The 24616-nt window shown below is 40.1% G+C and overlaps 1 protein-coding gene and 1 long non-coding RNA gene across 27 annotated transcripts in view; one reads left to right on the top strand and one right to left on the bottom strand.

Annotated features, from left to right (window-relative positions):
- LPP (LIM domain containing preferred translocation partner in lipoma) overlaps window positions 1-24616 on the top strand; it is a 761291-nt gene that overhangs the window by 279021 nt on the left and 457654 nt on the right. The gene's annotated exons all lie outside the window — the stretch shown is intronic.
- Window positions 6940-17734, bottom strand: LOC135228378 (uncharacterized). Its single transcript, XR_010318919.1, has 2 exons — window positions 9287-17734; window positions 6940-8483 (listed from the first exon to the last, which is right to left on the bottom strand). It is a non-coding gene; the product is annotated as an uncharacterized LOC135228378 (long non-coding RNA).

The following is a 24616-nucleotide window of genomic DNA, read 5'->3' as shown; positions in this document are numbered from 1 at the left end:
GAAATTCACTGAAACATCAGGAACTCTAATGAGACTTGGGTTTGCCTGGCGTGTCCCTTTTCTGGTTCCGGGGAAGCATCTTGAGCCTCATCTACCACTGTGGAGTATAGTATATGACTTTTAATTTTTAAGTCCTCAGGGGGAAAAAAGGACAAGCTGTTCATTCATTAAAGGATCAGAAGATAATTGCATTAATTTGCTCTTTATATTGCATCTTCTTGAAGTGAAAATAACTTGTGATTGTTTGGACAGTATCAGATCTTGCCAAATATTCGTAGACCTTACTGACACTCGAAACAGCCAAGGTGCAGCACTGGATTGAGGCTCAGGACATTGACATTCAAGTCTCAACTCTACCACTTGACCTTGGATGGAACACTTTTTTTTTTTCTCTTCCACAGTTTCCTTAATTTATAAAATTAACTGTTAACATTAATGATAAGATTGTTTTAAGGCACACGAAACAATAAATATGAAAATATCTATAAACCATAAAATACTGTGTTACTTTAAGGGATTATTATTGTATGCTTATTGACTGACTTAACTATTAAAACTGATTTTGTGCCAGGTACTCTTCATTATTACTAAGGTAATAATGGCAATGAGTGTAACAGAATAACCCCTGCCCTCTTGATGCGTACTTTCTTGCTATAATAAAAACAACTTATTTTTATTTTTACTAATATATAATAGTAATAAAATTACCAAATGACATTTAATAAACATACTTTATAATCCTATACATATTTTACTAATAATTAGGTTAATTAGTGGTATTCATAAATATTGGCACATACCATTAATTTCTTCTAATGACGGTAATGGGAATCATATAGTGCCTCAATATTCTATAAATGGAAATTCTAGAACCAGGGTGTTATGGATTGAATTATGTCCCCTCAAAATATGTATTGTAAATCCTAACCTCTCTGCCTTTAGTTATAATCCCATTTGGGAATGAATTATCTTTGTTATATTAATGAACAGGATTAATACAGGGTGTAACTTGAGTCAGTCTCTTTGGAAATATAAAACAGACTAAGAGGGGAGCTGCGGTAAGATAAATGCCTCATTAATGTAACAAAAATAACCCTTTCCCAAATGGCATTATAACCACAGGCGTAAAACCAAACCAAACCCACTGCTGTTGAGTTGATTCAGACTCATAGGGGACCCTATAGGACAGAGTAGAACTGCCCCAACAGGGTTTCCAAGGAGTGGCTGGTGGATCTGAACTGCTGATGCTTTGATTAGCAGCTGAGCTCTTAACCCCTGCGCCATCAGGGCTCCACCACAAGCATGGAGGTTAGGATTTACAGCATGTATTTTGGGGGGACACAATTCAATCCATAACACTTTTTTCTCTCCGTATTTGAAATCTGAATACAACTTGACTTTTTTTTATGTTAAAACTATATATAGAACCACAGTGAGATATCACCACACACCTATTGTCGTCGTTGTTAGTCACCATTGAGTTGTTGCTGACTCATGGCGACCTCATGTATGCAGAGTAGAACTGCTCCATAGGGCTTTCAAGGCTGTGGCCTTTGAGAAGCAGATTGCTAGGCCTGTCTTCCCAGGCACCTCTGAGTGGGTTTGAACTGCAAGCCTTTCGGCTAATAGTTGAGCGCTTAACATTTTGCCCCACCCAGGGAACCTACACACCAATTAGATTCAGCTTTAAAGAATAAAGAGTGATAATACTGAATGTTGGCAAAGATGCAGAGAAACTGGTCTGTGGATTTACCATAAAAAAAAAAAAAAAAAATTACCATATGATCCTGAAATTCTACTTCAGAGACATAAAAAGTTATATTCACACAAAAACCTGTACTTAAATGTTCATAGAAACTTTATTTGTGATGGTAAATACTGGAAACAGTTGAAAAGTCCTTACATGGTGTCTTAGCAGAAATACACAAGTGGATGGCTTTAATGAAGAAAAGTTTATTCTGTCTCAGTCCAGTAGGCTAGAAGTCCGAATTCAGGGTGCCGGCTCTAGGAGAAGGCTTTCTGTCTCTGTCGGCTGTGGAGGAAGGTCCTCGTCATCAGTCTTCCCTTGGTCTGGGAGCATCTCAGCACAGGAACCTCGGGTCCAAAGGATGTACACTGCTCCCGATACTGCCTTCTTGGTGGTGTGATGTCCCCAACTCTCTGCTTGCTTCCCTTTCCTTTTATCTCTTGTGAGATAAGAGGTGGTGCAGGCCACACGTCAGGGAAAATTGCTTTACATTGGATCAGGGATGTGACCAGGTAAGGGTGTTACAGTCTCACCCTAATCCTCTTTGACGTAAACTTACAATCACAAAATGGAGGATAACCACGAGAATACTGGGAATCATGGCCTAACCAAGTTGATACATACATTTTTGAGGGGACATAATTCAATCCATGACACATGGGAAAAGGTTAAATACACTGGTACCTCCAAACAATGGGTCAATACTACTCAGCAGTAACAAAAAAGAATGATACATCTAACAATGTGGGTTGACTTCAAAGGCATTGTGCTTAATGAAGAAAGTTAATCTCAAAAGGTTACATATTGTATCCCATTTACGGAACATACTAGAAACGACAAAACTGTAGAGATGGAGAACAGGTTAATGGTTGCTAGGGGACAGAAATGGGGGTGGGTAGAGATGAGCAGGCATGGTTGTTTGTACCAATCAGTAGCAAAGTAGCAACAGGGATTTCTTGGTGGTGATGAAACAGTTCTGTATCTTGATTCTGATGGTGGTTACACTAATGTATACATGGTGCAGAGTTACACACAACTACACACACACATACACATACACACGAATGCAGGATAAAAAATGATGAAAACTCTGTAAGGTCTCGTGAACAGTAATGTAACTATCAATGTCGTGGTTCTGATATTATACTAGAGCTAGATGAGACGCCACTATTGGGGGAAACTGGATGAAGGGTACATGGGACTGTTGCCTATTTTTGCAACTTTCTTTGAGTCTATAACTATTTAAAATGAAGAAGTTTAAAAATGATAAAACAAATACATGCATATAGATTTCTTCATGTTTTCTTGTCCTACTCCAAGTGCCATCTTCACACAACCTGAATTGCCTGCATGTCACGTTGAAGATCACTGCTCTAATGAGTGACTTGAAGCAATGGTTTTCAGAGCTGGCCAGCCATCAGAAACACCTGGGAATGTTCTGCAAAGGATTAAAAAAAAAGAAATATAGGTCCTGGGCCCATCTCAGCCCCACAGAATCAGCATCTCAGTTCATGGGCCCCAGGAATCTGCATTAAAACAAACAGCCCCTGAAAGACTCCTTGGTTCATTATGACTGATTTTCAGTGACAGTCTGGGAGCTTTCATCGTCTCAATTCGTTGACTCCAAGGGGCAGGGCTTTAATGCCCTGTGAACCAACCCCTGGGCCTATGAGTATATACTTTCTCCTTAGTTAATGATGGTGGCTTTTGAAGCCTTAAACACATATCAGGTGAACAGTGCAGAGTCAAGGACCCCAAGCATCCTTCTCATTGCTCTGTTTTTCCCTCTGTGTTTTCATCAGAAACACCAATTTTTTTATGTGTTGTCTGAGACGATTTTTTATTTTTTGATATCAGAAGATAGAAGACCAAAGCAAACAAAAAGATTCTTCTAGAATATCCCAGCAATGCCCCCAAAACAAACAAAAAGATTCTTCTAGAATATCCCAGCAATGCCCAAAAAAAAAACAAAAAGATTCTTCTAGAATATCGCAGCAATGCCCAAAGATCTGCAATATAGAACACTTGCTATTGTGTTACTTCAGGTCACAGTGCCTGAAATCTCAGCTGATTTTGGGTCAAGGCAGCTCTATGTAAATCATCTATAAATGGATTCATTATGTATATTATAAAAATAAAGCTGACACTCCAGCCTTTGGGCAAATATGCCATATAAAGAAATCATACCCTGGAAGAAAGGAACTATTAAAAAAAAAAAAAAAAAGGGCAAGGATATGGTATGGTATTTTTATCAGCAAGCCTTAAGTTCTCTGTTGTCAGAGATGGGTTGGCTGAGGACAGAACCAGGGATGTGGCACCCAGTGATTCCTGCGACTTTGCCCTCTCAGCACCCTCCCTTGTTATCCATTCTTTACATTGTCCTGCATGTTGCTGTCTTCAAAAAGAAAAGGCAGTCTGCTGGTCAAGGTAGACAGGTAACAGGCACCTTAACACCTGTAAGGTTGGATTATGCTAATTAAGTGCCATAAAATGAAGGACATGCTGTAGGAGGGGTGGCGGTTATGTGTCACAGAAGAGGGGCCGTCTGAGGTGAGTCTTGGAGAATGGGTTTGTTGCTTGCCAGGCAAAGGAGATTGAGGGGAAAAAAGCATAGCCCGCCAAAGCAAAGGGAACCCAAATCCAAAACCAAACCTGTTGTCGTCGAGTCGATTCCGACTCATAGCCACCCCATGTGTGTCAGAGTAGAACTGTACTCCATAGAGTTTTCAGTGGCGGTAATCTTATGGCAGTAGATTGGTAGGGCTTTCTTTGGTGGCACCGCTGGGTGGATTCAAAGCACCAACCCTTTGGTTGGTAGCTGGATGCAAACCATTCATGCCACCCTGGGATTTTAAGCAAGGGGAACAGCATGCGGAAGAGCAGAGGCTCTGTCATTGTAGCAGTTCTCTGCTGATGTCCTCAGGCAGTGCACCTGGGATTCTGGGGGTAGCTTTGCAGTGGGAACAGAGTGACTTCACTGTAGTCTAGCATGCTCTGGAGCATACCTCTAGGATGAGCTCTGGGAAGTTGGGCAGGTACACAGAGGAAGATTCGCCAAGAAACAAGAGCATACTGGTCTTGCACACCTCGAGGAGGGCAGGAAACACTTTTCTGCTGGTCCTGGCCGGAAGTATTATAGTATTGGGTGTTCTCTCCTGCTGTCTCTCCCCAGTCTTCTGTTGCACTTTAGAATGACCACGACTTATACATAAAGATGCTAGGTGAAAAAGAAAAGGAAGGGAGAAAAAACCAATTCTTAATTCACCCTAAACTAGTCCTGTTCAACTCAGCCTTTTTTACTGATTGAGACACACACACTTAAGATGTGAAATGTGAGCCTCTTCGGAAAAAAAAAAAAAAATGTTTTTCTTCTGTTGTTGTGTTTTTTTTTGTCTCCCTTTTGGGATGATCCTGAGAAAACAGGAAGTAATGAAAGAAGAGTTTTATGAAATAATCCATTGCAACTTTAAAGATGTGTGTATGTGAATAGATTTCAAAGCACTTTCTCACATAGTATCTTATTTAAATCAACATCTAATGTTGTAACATTATTATGGTTGCTATGGACATATTTCATGTTTTATTCCATTTGTAGAACACTCTAGAAATGACAGTCATCTTAGATTCAGAGAGAGCCCAAGGTGAAGCTAATGAACGTAGAAGCTACCTTTGACTGACTTTTAGTATTTTTCCTTAAATAAAGTTTTGGTGAAGTAGAAAAATCACTGTACAATAATCATGGGTTATTATTAATAGCAAAACAATTGTTTGGCAGGACGCTGTCTTAATAGATGTGAAGAACTTTTTGGTGGATTTATTAGTCTTTGTTGCATCCAAATTCCATGTTGCTTTACTATTAAAAAAATTTTTTTTTTTTTTACTATTTGTCTAATCTTTTCAGCTCACTGGCTGTGTATCATCTTCCTCCTTCTGCAGAGGGTATAATGTACTCACAGTGAGGTAGCCAGCACAGGGCAAAGCTGGGATTTGAACGCTTGTCTCCAAATTCCAGGTCTAGGGATTTTCCACAGTACAAACACTGCATCTCATATTAAGGCTATTTCTTTTCTTTTTTTAATTAAAAGAAAGAAAAGAAATTCACTTTATTTTCCTCAGTCGTTGCCACTCAGAGCTGTTTGAAAATCGAAATCATCCAAATGAGGCATAAAAAGTACTTCAGTCCCCTGTGCATGGACATGTACTCTGTGATTTACTAAACTAGGAAGCAGCTAAAGTCATCTCAAGTAGTTGTTACCAGGAAGATGTGATCTTAGAAAGCCTTTTGAATAATGATTTGAAATCTTCATTCATTCCGGTCAATTATGTCATCTTGCTTAAACTTGTTAGCTTTATTGACGTTCAAATGAAATTAAATTACAGCAGCATTTGATATTATTTATTATCGATCTGCTCGGATATATTAGTATAATCTTTGGGCTTTACTAAGTGCTTCATTTATAAAAGTTATTTGTGGAAAAGGGACCTCCACATTAGATGATGCATATGTAGAAATATCACCATCTGAGATGACTGTGAGATACCAGACCTAGCCAGCCAGCATGGTCCCTGTGTGACTTGACTTCTCATATCGCAATCCCTGGATTTCCTGGGGCCAGCCAATTCAGATAACACCATCTCCCATTTTTACCGATGAGACCCCATAATTGGTAGGAGGAGTGAAAACATACCTTGGGCCTGAAGCAGTTTATATGTTTGTTAGAAGCTTGACCTATGCAAATGACCAGTTAATTAACAATTTGAAGCTGTAAATTCTGTTTGTGAAGTGACTCTATGGTTAATTTTCAGAAGACACAGAGAGAAGAATTGACTTGTGGCCAGGCAGGCTCCAATCAGAGAAGACTCAGGGAAGCCTTTTAATGAAACGGTTAATCATGTAGACTGTGGCTTCAGATGGATCTGGGCTCAAGGCCTGCTTTAACCCTTATTCTCTGGGAACTTGGACTCCCTGGGTTAAGTGCGACTTCAGCTCTCTCAGTTTGATCTGTTACTTTAAAATGGGGGTAGATGTATCTCGAAGAGTTGTTTTCAGAATTAAATGAAACAATAAGTTGGCACAGCATCTGATACAAAGCAGTGGCTCCATCAATGGAAGCTGCTTTTGTTATTGTTACTGTTATTATTACTATTATTATTAAAATCTGAATATTAGCTCTGGAAGTCATAGTTCATACTTTTTTTTTTTTTTTTTTTCTTTAATCCATCGGTTTTGAATCCCAACTGAACCCACACTGGCCATTTTTCAAAAATTCCCTTTGTTTTATTCTTTTTGTACTTTGGTAATGTGTTTGCTACGCTAATGAACGTTTTAGGATTAGTGTGCCTTCTGTTTGTCCCTGCTGGGGTTGTGATGTGTTGATAATGTTCTTTCCTGAATTTGCATAACACCTTTCTCAGAAAGAGCTCCACATTACTTGAACTATGTCAATGTGAAAAAGAAAAACAAAGAACAACTGAGTCTGTTTTACTGAATCACTTTGAGAAGGAGAGTTTTTATTACTGAATTGTTACAGATGACACTATGTACCAGCCAGTTGCCATCGAGCTGATTCCCACTCATGGTGACCCTGTGTGTTTCAGAGGAGCACTGCACTGTAGGGTTTTCGATGGCTGTGATCTTTTTGAGGTAGATCACCAGCCATTTCTTCTGAGGCACCTCTGGGTGGATTTGAGCTGCCAACCTTTCAACTGGTAACTCAGTGCTTAACCATTTGCGTGACCCAGGGATGCTGGATAGCAATATAGAGTGAATGTTATATAAACTAGTGATTTTAACAATTTTTTAAATCCTTAATTTTTTGAATCATCAAGTTAGGCAGAGTGATTTTAGGAATGTGATTAACCACATAAAAACATAGTTCCAGAAAAATAAGTTAATTTAGTTAGGGAATTTATCTTGGGTGCCATTCATCTCTGGGATTCATACTTGGGATTCAGCCAGTCTCCTAGAATTGTGTTTAAACTTGGTCTATGTGTTTATCTTTTTCAGTGAAGGGGCTCGTAACATCATCAGACCCTCAAAAGGATTCTTAGCACACTCATAAAGAAAGATAACAACCCCTGCTTAGGAGACCACCAGTCTCTCAGGCCATTCGTGCTGGTGCGACTTAAATAAAAACCAGTTTTCCATTTTCCTTTCATCAAATTTAGGAGCCATTTTCTGAAGGGATAAATGAGTATTTGGGGGAGGAGGTTTTTCTAATAATTGTATTAGAAATATAATAATATGATAAATTATATTAGAAAATAGCGTTTATACACAATGTAATCTATATTTTTATGTACAGTCATATCATGATATATGGCTTATAAGCACATTCATTTATATTTTCCCTTGCTTATTCACCTAACAAATATTTGTACACCTCTTCTAGGCAGTGCCTGTGCGATACACCGAGAAGGGATGGGGACCGATAGGCATGGTATCTTTCCTCTGAGAGACAGGCTAGGATGAGGAGTTTGAGGCTAGGTGAAGTTGCTCACACCCTAACCTACAGTTAGAAAGCCCTCAAGAGGAGATTCAAGCATAACTCTTTTGGACTTGAATTCTTTATACTGCAGCCTGCTTTCGATGGCTTCACCTATAGCTATTATCCCTACATTTTTATTTATTTCTCTCCTCTGTGAATTTAAAACATTGTATTTGTTCCGGTTCCATTATTGCAGTTTTGAATGATGATTCCTCAGCGCAGTGGCCTATTTTAGTGAACCACAATAGCTTGGGTAGAAAGAGAAAAAAAAGAAAGGTTCAACAAACTCAGGAATGGAAAGCAGCCATCTTTTTATAGCTAAAATTGCAAACATCTGGCAATTGCTGTATTCTCCCTCCCTTCAGAAAAGAAGACTCGTCCCCTCAACTGGAGCCTGCCACTGCGTTTAATCAAGGCAGCTATGCAAGCCTCAAGGAGCAATAGGCTTTGAGTCAAGGAGGCCATTGCCTAACCCACTTGGCCAGAGCCTCCTCAGAAAGCGCACCATTTAATACTCTCCATATGCTACTGTGTTATATAATGATAATAAGGCTAATTTGACAATTAAAGACTGTAGAAAATCCCCTTTTGCTCTTCTGCCCTGGCTCATCTGTGGCAGCTCTAGCGGCGGCTTTTTTATTTTGAAAGTCAACAGTTCAGGTCAAGTTTGTCTCTCCATCCCCTGAAACCTTCTGGACCCCTGAGCAAATCTTTCAACTCCATCAATGCAACCAGTAACTGCCAACAGGATTCTCTTATAAACAGGCCTAGCAAAATGCTGAAGGAATAAAGCAATTTCTCTTAAAAGCCTGACAGTGATCTTACGGTCTGACAGCCGGACACAGTAGTTATGGGCCCTTGTACCCCACCCTTATATCTTGTTGTGATCTTGGTTTCTGAAACTAGTTCTTTCCTCCCTGGCAAAAGTCAACTCTGTTGGCAGGGGAAGTGAGACTGGCTGGTGGTTGACAATAAAGGCTGAGAGTCAGAGCTTCTGCATTTTCTCTTGGGGCCGACACCACGTTTCACTCTGGCTTTGGCGTGTGCTTACCTTTCTATTCCCCATTTATCTTCCTCTTCCTCTGGGCCACTGAAGGGTAGAAGTGGAGCTTCCTTTCCCAGGGGTGCCAACTTTATTACTCCGGTTCCCTTTTGCCGTGCAGCGTTTTGGCCAGGAATCGTCAGTAACTGAGCAGGCACGGAAAAGATGTCGTAGGAGGAAAAAAAAAAATCGATGTTCAACCTCAAGTACTAAAAATAGTCTGTTTTCTAGGGTTAGCATGTTATGGTGCTTGGAAATCCTAAATGTTTAATGGGTATCTTTGAGCTTATTCTGGGTGTCTGCGTCTCCATTTTATACTTTTGGTAGAACAATGTTCAGTTCCCCCAAACCATAGCTTTTTCATGGATATAATACATACAAGGCATTCTGCTAGGTTGTCTCTCCTGCCAGTCTTTCCAAAGTCGAAATGAGTGTGCAGACATCTTGTTAACCCAAATGCACCTTTGGGAGAGGCGAGGTTATAGGTAGGGACTTTTCTGATTTAAAAAAAAAAAAAAGGAAGGAAGGAAAAGAAAATTAGCAAGAACTCCTGATAACCTAAAAGGACCACCTTACTCAATATAGCTATTCCAGACAGAGCCAGTTAAAGTAATGTTTTCTGGAATCTCAGAAGAGGAGTCCCTTTCTATCTCTCTCAGTCCCCTTTTCTTAAGAGTCTGCATCCAATATATTATTTATAGGACTAGCCTTTCTCCCTCACAAGCACATCTCAGAATTCAAACTCATTTATTACAGCCAGTGTTTTGACCCATATGCTTTTATTCTCTATGACCTTGCTAAAGAGGAAAAGATATGGTAGTGTCCCTGACTGTATTTTCTTCTTTTTTTTTAGAGCTCAAGATCTACAGACTTTCTAGAATATAGCCAGTGCTGTGTTACAGGGGACTTTAAGTGTCTGTCAGTGGTTCTCTACCCTCACTGTACGTAAGAATCACCTGGGAAGAGACATAAAAATACCAAGACTTGGTCCTCCCCCCCCAGATATTCTAATGTCGTTGGTTTGGGGTAGGCATCAACTTTTTTTTAACACTCCTCAAGGATTAAAACTACTGAGCTAGGTCAGTCTTCCTTCTGATGCTTGAATCCCTACTGTCACTGAGAAGGTGTTTTTCAGGCTTTTCTTGAATATTTCTAGTGCAGGAAATCGAAACAGCTCTTTCTATCTTTGGGCAGCTCTGAGTTTCTGAAAGTTTGTCTCTATGTTGATTTGAAATTTGCCTTTATAAAATGCTGGCACATTTCTTAGTCTGTTAAGTTTATAATCTCTATCCAGGGAGTTTAGTTAGAACTTGACATTTTAAGCAGACATCGGAGTATTATTTTCTTCCATCACCTGCCCTCCAAAAAAGAAAAAAAAACAAAACAAAAAACTAACTATCTGATCACACCTCCCCAATTTTGATCTTGTCCTCATCAAATGGACCTTCTCCCATCATGCTTTTGAGTTATGAACCTGTGGAAAAGAATGATGAGGAGCAAGCAAACATACTAACAAAAGGAAGAGTTACATACTATTGTGAGGCATGATTAAATTTACCTTGTAAACTAGACTATCTGAGAACAGGAGCTCTGTGTTGTTCACCATTAAATTCACAGTGCCTAACATATGGTTGTGGAAACCCTGGTGGCGTAGTGGTTGAGAACTTTTGCCTGCTGACCAAAAGGTTGGCAGTTCAACTCCACCAGGCGCTCCTTGGAAACTCTTTTGGGGCAGTTCTACTCTGTCCTATAGGGTCGCTTTGAGATGGAATCGACTTGACAGCAACTTTTTTTTTTTTTAAACATATGGCCAGGGTCTCTATGTGGCCCAGATGGTTTGCTCTGGCTACTAACGGGAAAATTGGTGGTTCGAATCCACCAAGTGGTGCCTCAGAAGAAAGGCCTGGCGACCTGCTCCTGTAATATTACACCCAAGAAAACCCTGTGGTGTTCAGTTCTGCTCTGAAGTACATGGGGTCGCCATGTTTTTGGTATTGACTTGACACAACAGGTTTGGTTTTTGGTTTATTTGAACATATGGTCAAGGCACAGAGATGTTCAATTATTATTCATTGAATAACTTAGAATAATGAAATTTATTAAGATGGATGAGTTCAAATTAAATAGACAAAAACCAGTAGCCTTAAATGTAACAATAATCACCAGGCCTTCCTTCCGTGGCACCACTAGGTGGATTTGAACCTCCAACCTTCCAGCTGGTAGCTTCATTTAGAAAATATAGTCCTGTTTGCTGAGTGAATAAAGTTTAAAATACCTAGACAGAAATTCAGTAAGAGAGATGTGAGTCCTATATCCAAGCATCAATAACAACAACATAACAAAATAACAACTCTCAAGCTCTTTGGAGTCCCTAAGAGAAGACCTACATCGTAGCAGTCCCTCAAGTGCAGCCATGCCCTCTTAAACAACCTTAAGTTTATTTTGGGTTGAATATATGGTAGGAATGGGGGGCACTTTATTTATAGGGTCGCTGTGCTACTTTTAGATGAAAAATTATTATTTCACATTTGGGGCAAGCCTGCTGCTCCCCAAATCTCCCTTTGATCCTAGATCTACCATTGCAGATTGTGAAGGACAATTCTAATCCCTCTTCCCTGTATAAGCCCTTCAGTTCTTTCAAAGTGCTGACATGCTTCTCACCCTGTTTTTGTCTTTTCTTCAAGCCTGAACAGTCCCCTTGCAGGCAAGGGTTCTAACACCTTAATTATTTCATCTAGCCTATCTCGGAAAGCTTCATTTATGAAGAACCAGAACCAAGCATATTGCCATTAGATGCAGGCAGAAAATGGCAACATTCTCTAAGAAAATTCCTTTTCTTAAAGGCTTGAGTACCACGAAGCACCTTGACCATTTTCAATAGTTTGACTCGCTTATAGGACCATTCTATGTGTTATCATTATAGTTGACTTTTTTTTTTTAATTAATTTTGTGTGTATTTTTAAAAATAATTTTTCCTTTACTATGAATGGGAAAGAAGACAGAGGTCCCTGAGAGTAGGAAGATCAGAAACAGAATTTAGACCTTTCTTGTGATTAGAGTCAGTAGCCCATTAGGACAAGTAGGATTATAGTTGAATGAATAAGTCAGAGTTCTTGGATCCCAAGTAAGTTTAAGTTTTGAAGTAATAAACTAGAAAAGCAAATGTTCGAAATGAGTAATAGTAAATGCAGAACTAAGATTATTAAGAAAATTATCAGAACCACCTATATGATTTTTTTTTTCCTGGCAGCTTTTTCTGGCTTATTTTCTTCATGGGTTGAAGTTGTCTTACAGCTATTTTATTTTTATTCTTATTTATTTTTTCCAAAGAACATAGAATAATATGCTACTTCTTCTCTGTCTATGCCAGTGATTTTTTATTTGGATGTCATAGTTATGCACTACCATTACTTGGTTCTTTTGTTGTTGTGTGCCGTCAAGTTGATTCTGACTCATCGCAAACCCTTAAGTCAGAGTAGAACTACCCTGTAAGATTTCCTAGGGTGTAATCTTTACATGAACAAATCACCAGGTCTTTTCTTCCGTGGAGCCACTGGTGGGTTTGAACCACTGACCTTTGGTCAGCAGCCGAGCTTGGTTCTAGTTTGCCTGAATTATGGATTAATTTGAAAAGTGAACAAAACTCTTAAAACTCAACCTTTACAATTAAGATGATGAAATGACAGCAGTCAGCACACACTTATGATCTTTGTGATTTATTATTCTCTGTGTTTGTCTAAACAGCTGGAATAATAGATGCAGGTGATTAAACAACCACAGACATCTGAAGAGGGAATGCTGGCAAGATTATCTCCTGAAACTTCTGAAAAATCTTTCTGTGGCAACCTGAGATGGCAGGGACATAATTCAAAGCCCAGTAGACAGGACAAAGTTCAGTAAAATTTAAAACACTTTGATATAATCATCGATGACTTTGAATCCCTTCTTACTCCCAGATTTAGATGTTTTTTGGTAAATAAATTTTATTTGTTCTGGAATTTTCTTCTTTCATAAGTCCCCTCCCCCCCCATCCCCCCATCAGGTTTCTTGGCTTCCAAATAATTGTATTCTTTCAGTACACTACGGCCATAGTCCCCTAAGGAGAGGTTTTTTTGGAGGCATTGTGTTTTGTTAGTGGAGAATCCATTATTCCTAAGGAGTTTATCTCAGGCAGTTTGCTCTATGTGGAACACAGCCCAGATAAAAATTAACCTGTGTAAAAATGTTGTCAGTTCTTGACTGAAGTTATCATTTAGAATGACTGTGTCTCATCTTGGAAAATGGTGGCAACCCAAGGTTGAGGAGATGTCTTAGGGCCTCTTCCCATTTTGGTGGCTACCAAGGAATTGGCATTCTCTGAACAGCTTCCGGGATGCTTGTTGGCAGCAGAGTAGTGTATTCGGTTGGACACGGCCTAGAAGTGGAAGAAGGATACAGCTAAAGTCCCTGGGAAGGGCAGGATGAAAGGCCTGTAGTTAGGAGCTGAACATCATGTAATGTAAAAGCACCTTTCAAGTATCTGTTTTCAAAAATAAGCCCAACCCTAGTAAACACAAACGAAAAAACCAAACCCATTGCCTTCGAGTTGATTCTGACTCATAGCGACCCTCTAGGACAGAGTAGAACTGCCCTATAGGGTTTTCAAGGAGCAGCTGATGGATTCGAACTGCTGACCTTTAGGTTAGCAGCTGAGCTCTTAACCTCTATGCCACCAGGGTCCCCTCCCTAGTAACACCTGTTATTTCTTTCCCAGACAGCATAAAGAGCCCTGATTCCTAGTTAAGAGTTAGGTTGCGTTATAAAGTTTGGCGTGGTTCTGAATACAATCTCAGAATTGTGCCTGGATAGTTGGAGGAGAAAAACCAATGGAGCCTTCCAGGATAAAAGAAATGTTACCTTAACCACACCAAAAAGGAGATGGCAGCCATCAAGAAGGCACCCTCTGAGCATGACAAGATATAAACTAGAGAGAAGCATGGCCAAATGGAAAGAGTACTTCCCTGTGTACTTATGGGCCCCGTAAATCACAGAACCCCTCTGGGTTGGTTCCCCCGGTTGTAAAACAGAGGGATTGAACAATATTATCTCTGCACTTCCTTCCTGCTCTAAAATTGTTTGAAAGTATGATTCAGCTACATAGATTGCGTAAAACTGGCTACTCCTAAAAGGCATGAAGTAAAATTCTTCCCATGGAGTATTGTGAATTTAGTTAGGTTGTGAAATGGGGCATCAGCTCTTGAATCTCTACACCCTCACAGTGTTTTCTACTACCCCTGCGCTCTCCACACTGTCCCATGTTAGGATAATACCCTCAAACATCCTTCTCCCTACATTCTAGCAAAATGCCAATCCACATTCACTAGGGAGCTAACATTTAAATCCCATTCCTACAATTTGCCAGGTATGTGATGTATCATCTTTACAGAGTTGTTGGAAATTTGGCAGTAATATTTCCATTTTTCAATGAATGAAATTGAGACTCGGAGAGATAATAAATGTGTTACCCGAGGTTTCGAGGCTGGTAAATATTGGATCTTCCTATTCAAATGCAGATACCTCTCAATCCAAAGTCCGTAATCTTTCTGCTGTATTTTGCGTGTTGACTCCCAAAATGTAACAAAAAATAGTGGTTAAATGCACACACACTGAAATATGGATATATCTATATTTCTCTTTATACCTACTTCTACATATCTGTTTAGCTATCAAAAAGACAGAGGTTTACATCTTTGATACTGTGTCACGGTGGAGCTTTCCAGAAGGATTTCTTTCTTTCTTTTTTTTTTATTGTACTTTAGATGAAGTTTTGGGTTAGATGAAGTTTTACAGAGCAAATTAGTTTCTCAGTAAACAATTAATATACATATTGTTTTGTGACATTGGTTGCCAACCCCATGACATGTCAACACTCTCCCCTTCTTGACCTTCGGATCCCCATTGCCAGCTTTCCTGTGTCCTCCTGCCTTCTCATCCTTGCCCTTAGGCTGGTGTGCCCATTTAGCCTCCTCTTGTTTTATGGGCCTGTCTAATCTTTGGCTGAAGGGTGAACCTCAGTAGTGACTTCAGTACTGAGTCAAAAGGGTGTCCGGGGGCCATGCTCTTGAGGTTTCTCCAGTCTCTGTGAGACCAGTAAGTCTGGTCTTTATTTTGTGAATTAAAATTTTGTCCTACATTTTTCTTCAGTGCTGTCTGGGACACTATTTTGTGATCCCTGTGAGGGGTCTCCATTTTTAGTAGAAATTTAAACCTTAAGAAGAAGGCAAAAAGTCTTAATCACAAAAGTTTAGATGCGAATCAGTCATGGGAAGAACTGAGAGACATGGTGTGTTTGGGTATATGCTATAGATGATTACATGTGAAGTTGGCCTTGTCGTAAGAAGGGAGTCAAAATATAAGGTTCTTCCCAAATTCAGATGGGGAAATAAATAAGTAAATAGATGGCTAGCTGACTGGCCAAGTCTTCCAAGTAGCATAAACTAGTTGCTGTTGAGTCCATTACGACTCGTGGCGAACCTGTGCGTGCAAAGTAGAACTGCTCCATCGGGTTTTCAAGGCTGTGGCCTTTGGAAGCAGATCGCCAGGCTTTACTTCTGAGGTGCCTCTAGGTGGATTTGAACCATCAACCTTTGGGTTAGTATTTGAGTGCTTAATCATTTGTATCACCCAGGAATTCCTCCAAATACCCACCATAAGGAAAATATAAACCATGGATAATAGAATGGATAAAGATCTAGAATCTTGGTGCATTTCTTACATTCGTTATTATTTTTTTACCTCCTCTGTTTTGAGGGCATCAAAAGCTTTAAAAAGGAATGTGTAATCCTCTTTTCTTTTTTCCTTTAACTAAAATGTGTGGGTAGGAGGAGTGGTTAGGGCCCTCAGAGGATGGGAAGAAGAGCTTATGAACCTTCATTCCCTTATTCATTCAGCAGACATCCATTGAGCACCTAGGATATTTAAAGTATCCTGCCAAGAGCTGTGTAGGATTAGAAATAAACAAGGCATGAACTTTGCTTTGGTTGTATAATGCAGAAAAAAGAGGGGAGGCTCAAGGTCTGTAGCTAAGGAACTATTTATTATTTAAGGGTTTCCTTAAATGATTTTTTAAAGGGCTCTCTTGCAGGCTTGTCCTTATCTAGACTGAAGATTAAGTCAGAATAAGTTTTGGTCTGTTCATTTACCTGTGGGAGGGGGGAGAAGGGGGATAATATTAAGAATAAACAGGATGTGGCTTGGGGACTTTTCTGAAATGCATTTCAGTGTGAGTATTGGCTGCTGTTAATGATGGACACAGTTGATCTCTCACAGCCACCGTTTTAAAGGAAGACGGGGAAGGCTTTGGCCCTTTGTGACAAAGCCCTTTGGAAACCTTGGTCTAACAGTTGTGAGAGGGTTAAGAGAGCCCACCATTTTGTAACCAGCCCCTTGTTGTCTGCACACCGTCTTTGCTGATCACAGTAATCAGGTCATATGAGAAGGAGAAGTAACAGAGTGTCTCTTAGCAACCAACCCCAGGAGAAAGAGAAAATTACTCAAACCCGGCCATCCATCCAGGGAGGTAGAAAGAAAAAATATTCTGAAAGTCTGCTGAAAGTGTTCAGGGACATGATTCTTTTATGTGCCAGCTCCTATAGGCTGGTTTGGGGCTCTCCCTAAAAAAAGGAAGAAAAGGAAGCAAAACGAGAAAGAAAAGAGAAAGTCGGAAATGAACAAAACAAAATCTCCAAAACGGAAACCTTTGTATTCCTGGCCTTCGTTCCTCCCTCTCTTTCTGTTTTTTAATTTATCTCAGAAAGAAAGGAGGACAAGGACAGAAGGAACCTTGTCTCCTAAAACAAACTTGGTAGGTCCAAAGCAGAGGGGTGAGGGATCAAGGAGTATAACTTCATTGTGCCCAGTGTTTTCAACTGAGATCTGCACCGGTCTTCAGAGGAATGGGAATGTGAAGTCTAGAGTAGGTATTAATTTTATAAGGCCTGCTTTTGCCCTGTAATTCTGTAGACTGCAGTTAATATTTGTCACTGCAGATCTTGTTTCAAAGCGGTGGCTTTCAAACTTCTTTTGACAAACCTGGCAGTGAGAAATAAATTTTACATGGAAAATTACATATAGTTATGTAAAGTTATGAAAAACAGTTTCACTTAACAGTGTCTGCTCCTACTTCATGTGATATACCTTAACATTTTCTATTTTATTTTATTTTTTTAAGAAGACTCTTGGAGATTCAATAGATTAATTTTAGGACCAACTAATGAGTTGCTTTTTACTGCCTGAAAAACACTAGTCTAGGGTCAGCATTTGTCTTCTACTTTCAAGCGTATTAAAATGGTGCCAGGCAGCCAGTTTAGCCATGATAAGGAGCCAGCATTATGATGTTCAGAGTAACAGTTGTTTGAGTTAAATGTTTACTTACAATTTGTCAAGTAGATGTACCCTAGGGTTCTGTCCTGGCTTGAAATTTGGGGAAATAAATCCTACGCAATTCCTCTTGGACAGTCAGCAGTTTTGGAAGGTATCATGTGTGGGCAAGAAGTACTGGACTAGCCTCATAAGACCTTGTTCCACTTGGAGGACACATCACCTTCTCCCTCGGAGCCCCTTGGTTAATGATGAGATTGAATTAGATAATGCCATAAATGTCTTCTGGCTGCAACGTCTTGGAGTTCAGAGCTGGAAGGGGCCCCAGAAATCATCTAATCTCTTTATTTCCAAGATTCATGTCTAGAAAAAGAACATTGATAGACTCCCTACTTCCTTTAAGGCTCTGCGATAAAAACAAATGTGCAAATCAGATTGGCTCTTACTTCCCAACTTCTGATATCTGAGCTTGGTATGGGAATAAAGGCATGTATAAAACTGAGCTTGAAAAAAAGACAACTTGTTAGACATTATAGCTAGAGTGAAGTCTGTGGATGGTGCAAATTATTAATCTGTTTGGCTGCTAACTGAAAGCTTGGCGGTTCAAGTCTACCCAGAGGCACCTTGGAAGAAAAATCTGGGAAAAAGTCAGCCATTGAAAACCCTGTGGAGCACAATTCCATTCTGACACATGGGGTTGCCATGAGTCAAAGTCGACTTGATGGCAACTGATTTACTGGAATAGAGTAGAATTTAAGTATAAAAACTCAGAAAAAAAGACATTTAATTTAATTTTTATTTTTTAAGATGTTTTCAGTATGGACTTTGGTTGATTTATTTATTGTGCTTTAAGTGAAAGTTTACAAATCGAGTCAATCTCTCATACAAAAACGTATACACACCATGCTGTGTACTCCTAGCTTCTCTCCCCCTACTGAGACAGCACACTCCTCCTCTCCACCCTGTATTCCCCATGACCATTCAACCAGTTCCTGTCCCCCTCTGCCTTCTCATCTCGCCTCCAGACGGGAGCTGCCCACATAGTCTCATGTGTCTACTTGAGCCAAGAAGCTCACTCCTCACCAGTATCATTTTCTCTCTTATAGTCCAGTCCAATCCCTGTCTGAAGAGTTGGCTTTGGGAATGGTTCCAGTCTTGGGCTAACAGAGGGTCCAGAGACCATGACCTCTGGGGTCCTTCTAGTCTCAGTCAGACCATTAAGTCTGGTCTTTTTATGAGAATTTGAGGTCTGCATCCTACTGCTCTCTTGCTCTATCAGGGATTCTCTGTTGTGTTCCCTGTCAGGGCAGTCATCGGTGGTAGCCAGGCACCATCTAGTTCTTCTGGTCTCAGGCTGATGTAGTCTCTGGTTTATGTGGCCCTTTCTGTCTCATGGGCTCATATTTACCTTGTGTCTTTGGTGCTCTTCATTCTCTTAGAAAAAAGACTTTTTTAATCTGACTAGGGAGATTAAGGCTGAAGGCTATGCGAGCAGAGGAGAAGGAAGTATTTGGGCTGGAATTTGAGGGAAGCGAAAGAGTCATGCCTGGAGAACTTTGTGAGAGTAGGGCATTGCAGGTTGAGTAAATGTTATATGCAAGGAAGGATGCATTCCTGGGAGCCATCTTGTTTGGCTGGATTGCTAGATTGTACAGATGTTGTGAGATAAGCTTTGGGAGCTATGGGACTAGTTCAAGATTATGTGACTGAGTATAAGGGCCAAGAATCAAAACTGCATCTCTAGATACTTCTTGGTTCTACATAGCTCCTACTCCATCAACCTGTCCTCAGATAACATCAATAGGGGATTCTGCATAAAAAAGTTAAAAAAAAGGAACTACCTGAAGGTACTGGGGAGAGATCAAAACATAGCTAACTGGAATGGAGTCAAAATTTGAGAGAAAGGAACAGTGATGGTTGGCTTTTTGCTTGAGGGCATTCCCCATCTACACAGTATTGTAAGTGACTAAAACTCTAATAGAAAACTCTCAGTTTTACTGACTTGAAGAACCAGAGAATACAGTGCAGCTCAACCACAGTAATTAGAAAATGAAGGGAACCATCAGGAACCATCAGCAGCTCTGAGGGACAGAGACGTGGCAGTCTGCTTCCATAAAGATTAAACCCAGTGCAAAAGGTTACAGCCTTGGAAACCCTATGGGGCAGTCTGTCCTATAGGGTCGTTATGAGTTGGATTCGACAGCAACGGGTTTATTCTTGGAAAGGAGAAAGCCAGAAAGAGGGAAACCAAATTCTGTATATAAACTCTGCCCAAATCCCTCGCTGTGTGGGCAGACATTGAGCAGCCCCACGAGGCTCAGTAAAGGTAAGTGAACTGAATTGAGATGGGAGCTACTGTTCACCACAAAACTTGATCCGAGTTCAGCCAAGTTAAATGTCTGCTAAGATGACAACAGCAAATTAACATTCTTCACAGGGGATGTAATAGAATCTACACTGTCTGCAACATACCATTCACAATATCCAGGATATAATGCAAAGAGAAGTGATAATGGAAGCCAACCCTGAGATGACCCAGATGTTAGAATTAGCAGGCAAGCATTTTAAAGCAGCTGCTAGAATCATGCTCGTGGATATAAAGACACAGAAATTATAACAGAACCAAATGGAAATTTCAGAACTGAGAAATGCTATACCTGAAATAAAAATTCACTCTAGGGGATTAAGAACAGAGTAAAGGCAGTAGAATAGTCAGTGACTTTAGAGATTGATAAATAAAAATTATCCAGTCTGAAGAATAGATAGAAAAATGATTGAAAAGACAAATGAAGATGCCATCATTAACCTGTGGGACAATATAAAAGCATCCAACATACCTGTAATTGGTATCCCAAAAGAAGCAAATGAGAATGGAGCAGGAAGGATACGTAAGATATAATGGCTTAAGGCTTCCATTTGTGTGAAAGACACATTTGCAGAACCTATCTCCAAGAACCTTAAGGCAAATGGAAAACAAAACAAAACAATATACATCACAGATTGCTGAAAGCCGAAGATAAAGAGAAAACATCTCTTGACTGTGGCTCCAGATGTTTAGTCTACACATTACCTTTCACAGTGATTATCTCTGGATTTATAAGACGACCCACTAAGACCATGCACTTCTTCTTTTATTGATATTAATCCTTTGGGTCGGTGGATTTTCAAGGTGTTAATTTCATTTATGTTTTTATACTCTTGCCCTGCTTATCTTATGAACAGCATGCCTATTCCAGTGTTTAGTAAACAAAACAAAACAAAAAAACCCCACTGCTGTTGGGTCGATTCCAACTCATAGCGACCCTATAGGACAGAGTAGAACTGCCCCATAGGGTTTCCAAGGAGTGCCCGGTGGATTCGAACTGCTGACCTTTTGTTTAGCAGCCGTAGCACTTAACCACTACGCCACCAGGGTTCCCAGGGCTTAGTAGAAAAGTCTTAATCTCCTCCTCTAAGTTATGTTTTTTGACCTCATTGAGAGCTCACCAGAGTTGACTTTGCCCCCCAGATTTTTCAATATTATATAGATGTTTTTTTCTTTTCACTAACATGACCCATTAAGAATGACCCATTGCCTGCTTCTCTGTGATAAGGTGAGGGTTAATTAAACAATATCTGTATAGTATTACCTGCTGCTAGGAGACACTTGTTTATATCAATACAAGATGTTATTACAAATGTTTTCTCCCCCAGAAGGGCAGGTAAGTAAACACATGCTAATTAATACCTGGTAGCTTCAGAAAAATAATGCTTGAGTCTTTTTCTTTCTTTTTTCTTAAGGCAGGGATTGATTTCGTTTGATCTGACCTTTTAGTAGTTTATCAGCCAAGGAAGTACGATTGGGGATATTAGAAATAATGTTCTCAGTGGTAACATTTTATGAACCGGATTGAGATTTGGGTATTAAATCAAAGAAAATAAACACAAAACATTAGGATTAATCTGAGGACTCTGTGTTTGTAATTTTGTTTGTATTCTGTGCCTTTCCTTGGGGAGACCCTACGTATTCAAATCTTTCACTCATGGATCCAGCTCTCGGTTTCCAAGTGGCCTAATGAGACAGAAAGGTGTGTTGTGCTCTTGATGCTCATTTACTGAAGCCTTCCTTCCTGAAGACCTCTTACAGGGCAACATTGTTACAAATTGTGCTCCCATTCTTCCTCTTTCTCAACCCTACACATTCCAATGGCAAGAGTAAATAAAATCCCTCACTGTTAAATGCTGTTTTGTATCATAATATACCTTCATGGCCTTTATTTTATTTGATTCTCAGAACTACTCTTTGATATGTAAACACCATAGGGGGTTACTCTTCCATTTTTAGGCTCAATGGTTAAGAGTTTGGCTGCTAACCAAAAGGTCTGCAGTTTTTGAGTCTACCGGCTGATCCTTGGAAACCCTACCGGGCAGTTCTACTCTGTCCTAGAGGGTTGCTAGGAGCTGGAATCGACTCCATGGCACCTAACAACAACAACAAGCTGAAGCGTTCAGAGGCTAAGCCACCCAATAACACTTAGAAAGTGATGATGCCAAGACTGGAAACATGGCTCCTGAGTCCTGGCCCAGAGGAGTTAAGGTGGATCATTGAAAGTCAGGACTGATGTTCGATTCAGATTATCTGTTTGAATGCCGTTCATTTTGAAGAAGGCACTGAGGTTGAAAGAGTTGCAGTGCCTAGTGCTTAGGAGGTTGGTACACAGACCCAGACCTTTGCTTCCCAGTGTTAGGCTTTTAATAAAGCATCACCCAGACTCAACACTCCTCAGACCCTGTGTTCTGGCATAGCAACGTACAGTGCAAGACATTAGTCAAGTACCCAAGTAGTATGTGTATATTTTGTAATGAACTCCTGCTTATTTTTCATATCTTTGATGCATTATTAATATTTTTAAAGCAAGTATTTACTTCAGACCCAATATTTGTTGAGTACTGTTAATTGCTTTGGGGAAAACAACAACAACAAAAACATAAGACCTGAAGTTTATACTCAAAAGGCTCTAGTGCTTTTGGTGAGTTTTGAAAAATAATCAATTAGAAGGTAAGTGCTTAACTCTAGGTCCAGGCGTTAAGTTCAGTGGGGATTCACGTATCTTTAGACCTGCATAGGCAAAAGAAGGTGAGTTTCTTTTAACGGTGGGTGGTATCTTAGCTACCTAGTGCTGCTGTAGCAGAAATACCACGAGTGGGTGGTTTTTAAAGAATAGACACTTACGTTCTCACTGTTTTGGAGGCTAAACATTTAAATTAGTGCCTTGACCTTGTCAATTACTTTCTTTTCCATAGTCTTGGGCATTCCTAACAAGTCCTGATGGCCCAGTGGTTGAAACGTTTGACTGCTAACCAAACGGTTGATGGTTTGAAATCACCAGTTGCTCCCAAGGAGAAAGATGTGGCAGGTGGCTTCTGTAGATAGTCGGAATCGATTTGATGGTAGTGGGTTTGGTTTGGGTTTTTTGGGCATTCCTTGGTTCTTTGTCTTGTAGCCAGTCCTCAGATGGCATCTGTCTTCCCCTGTGTGTGTGTTCATCTATGTCTAACCTGCTGTTTTCATACCTCAGGAGTGATTAGATTTAGAACCCTTACTACTTGGGTATGGTCTCATTAATATAAAAAGAAAATCCTATTTCCAAACGGAATTACATACACAGGTATAGGGGTTAGGAGTCCACTGCATATTTTAGGGGGACACAATTTAATCCATAAAACCCAAAACCAAACCCATGGCTGTCGAGTTGATTCCGAGTCATAGCAACCCTGTAGGACAGAGTAGAACTGCCCCACAGGGCAGACTGCCACATCTTTCTCTCATGGAGCAGTTGGTGGGTTTGAACCAGCGACCCCTTGGTTCGCAGTTGAGTGCTTAACCGCTGCGCCACCAGGGCTGATTGTTTAATCCATAACAAAAAAAAAAAATTTTTTTTTTTTTTTTTTATAACAAGTAGTTATAAATTGGTTAGGGGTAGGGCGGCAGGTGCTAAGCAGGCAGAGCCAGAAGGGGCTGCTTGGATAGAGACATGATTACGTTGGGTATCTGAGGTGCATATGGCCATAGGTAGCATTAGGCCTCATAGGTGCTTATGGGTCATCAAGTAGAGGAAAAGGACAGCCTTTCAGCCTGGAACTTAGCACTGTAGTGTGAGATAAGGTTGTACCCACCCCAAAAAACCAAATCCATTGCCGCTGAGTTGATTTCAACTCATAGCGACCTATAAGGCAGGGCAGAACTGCCCCACGTGGTTTTCAAAGAGCAGCTGGTAGAATTGAACTACCGACCTCTTGATTAGCAGCTGTAGCTCTTAACTACTGCACCACTGGGGCTCTGAGGTTGTATCATCTCCTTGGAATTAGGACCTACACCTCAGTCAGCCATTTCCATAGCTGCTCGCATGGCGGTAATTAGAAATCAGAACGATGCTCTCTGATGAGCAGCCTTCCTGAGTAACACTTCATGCTGCTGAGGAATGAGACTTAGGCACAGGGCTTCTTCTGTAGACTTCAGGGAGGGCTAAATGGATCTGGGAGGATGTGAGAGCTTCTGTTCAAAGTACCTGCTTCAGAGAGGTATGTTAAGTCATGCCTGGATATAATTTTGGCACTACTTATGTATCCTTCAGGAGGAAAAGTTCCTGCCCTTAGGGTAATTTCGTGATGCACTTCAAGTTTCCTAATATATTTCAACCATATAAATCCTTCTTGGTTATTGTTTTCTTCTCTGTGGACTTAGGTAAATCGGAAGCTTTTATGCACTTTCATATGTGCGTAAATGAAGTTACAGAAACAAGAAGGCGAATTCATTTAAAAAATATACCCACAATTTAAGTCCCCTAACAAATCAAGTCACTTGTCCTGTGTACCCTTTCAGTCTTTTACAAATATGCATCTATACTTTTTATAATATATAATCAGGATAGGCATAATCTTAATTTTTTTTCCCAACATTTAATGTTGTAATAGGATAAGAATTTTCCCCAGTATTGTATA

The sequence above is a fragment of the Loxodonta africana genome, chromosome 1, assembly GCF_030014295.1.
Source record: "Loxodonta africana isolate mLoxAfr1 chromosome 1, mLoxAfr1.hap2, whole genome shotgun sequence".
Taxonomy (NCBI): domain Eukaryota; kingdom Metazoa; phylum Chordata; class Mammalia; order Proboscidea; family Elephantidae; genus Loxodonta; species Loxodonta africana.
Note: the sequence above shows the minus strand (reverse complement) of the source record. Positions and strands in the feature narration are given on the sequence as shown.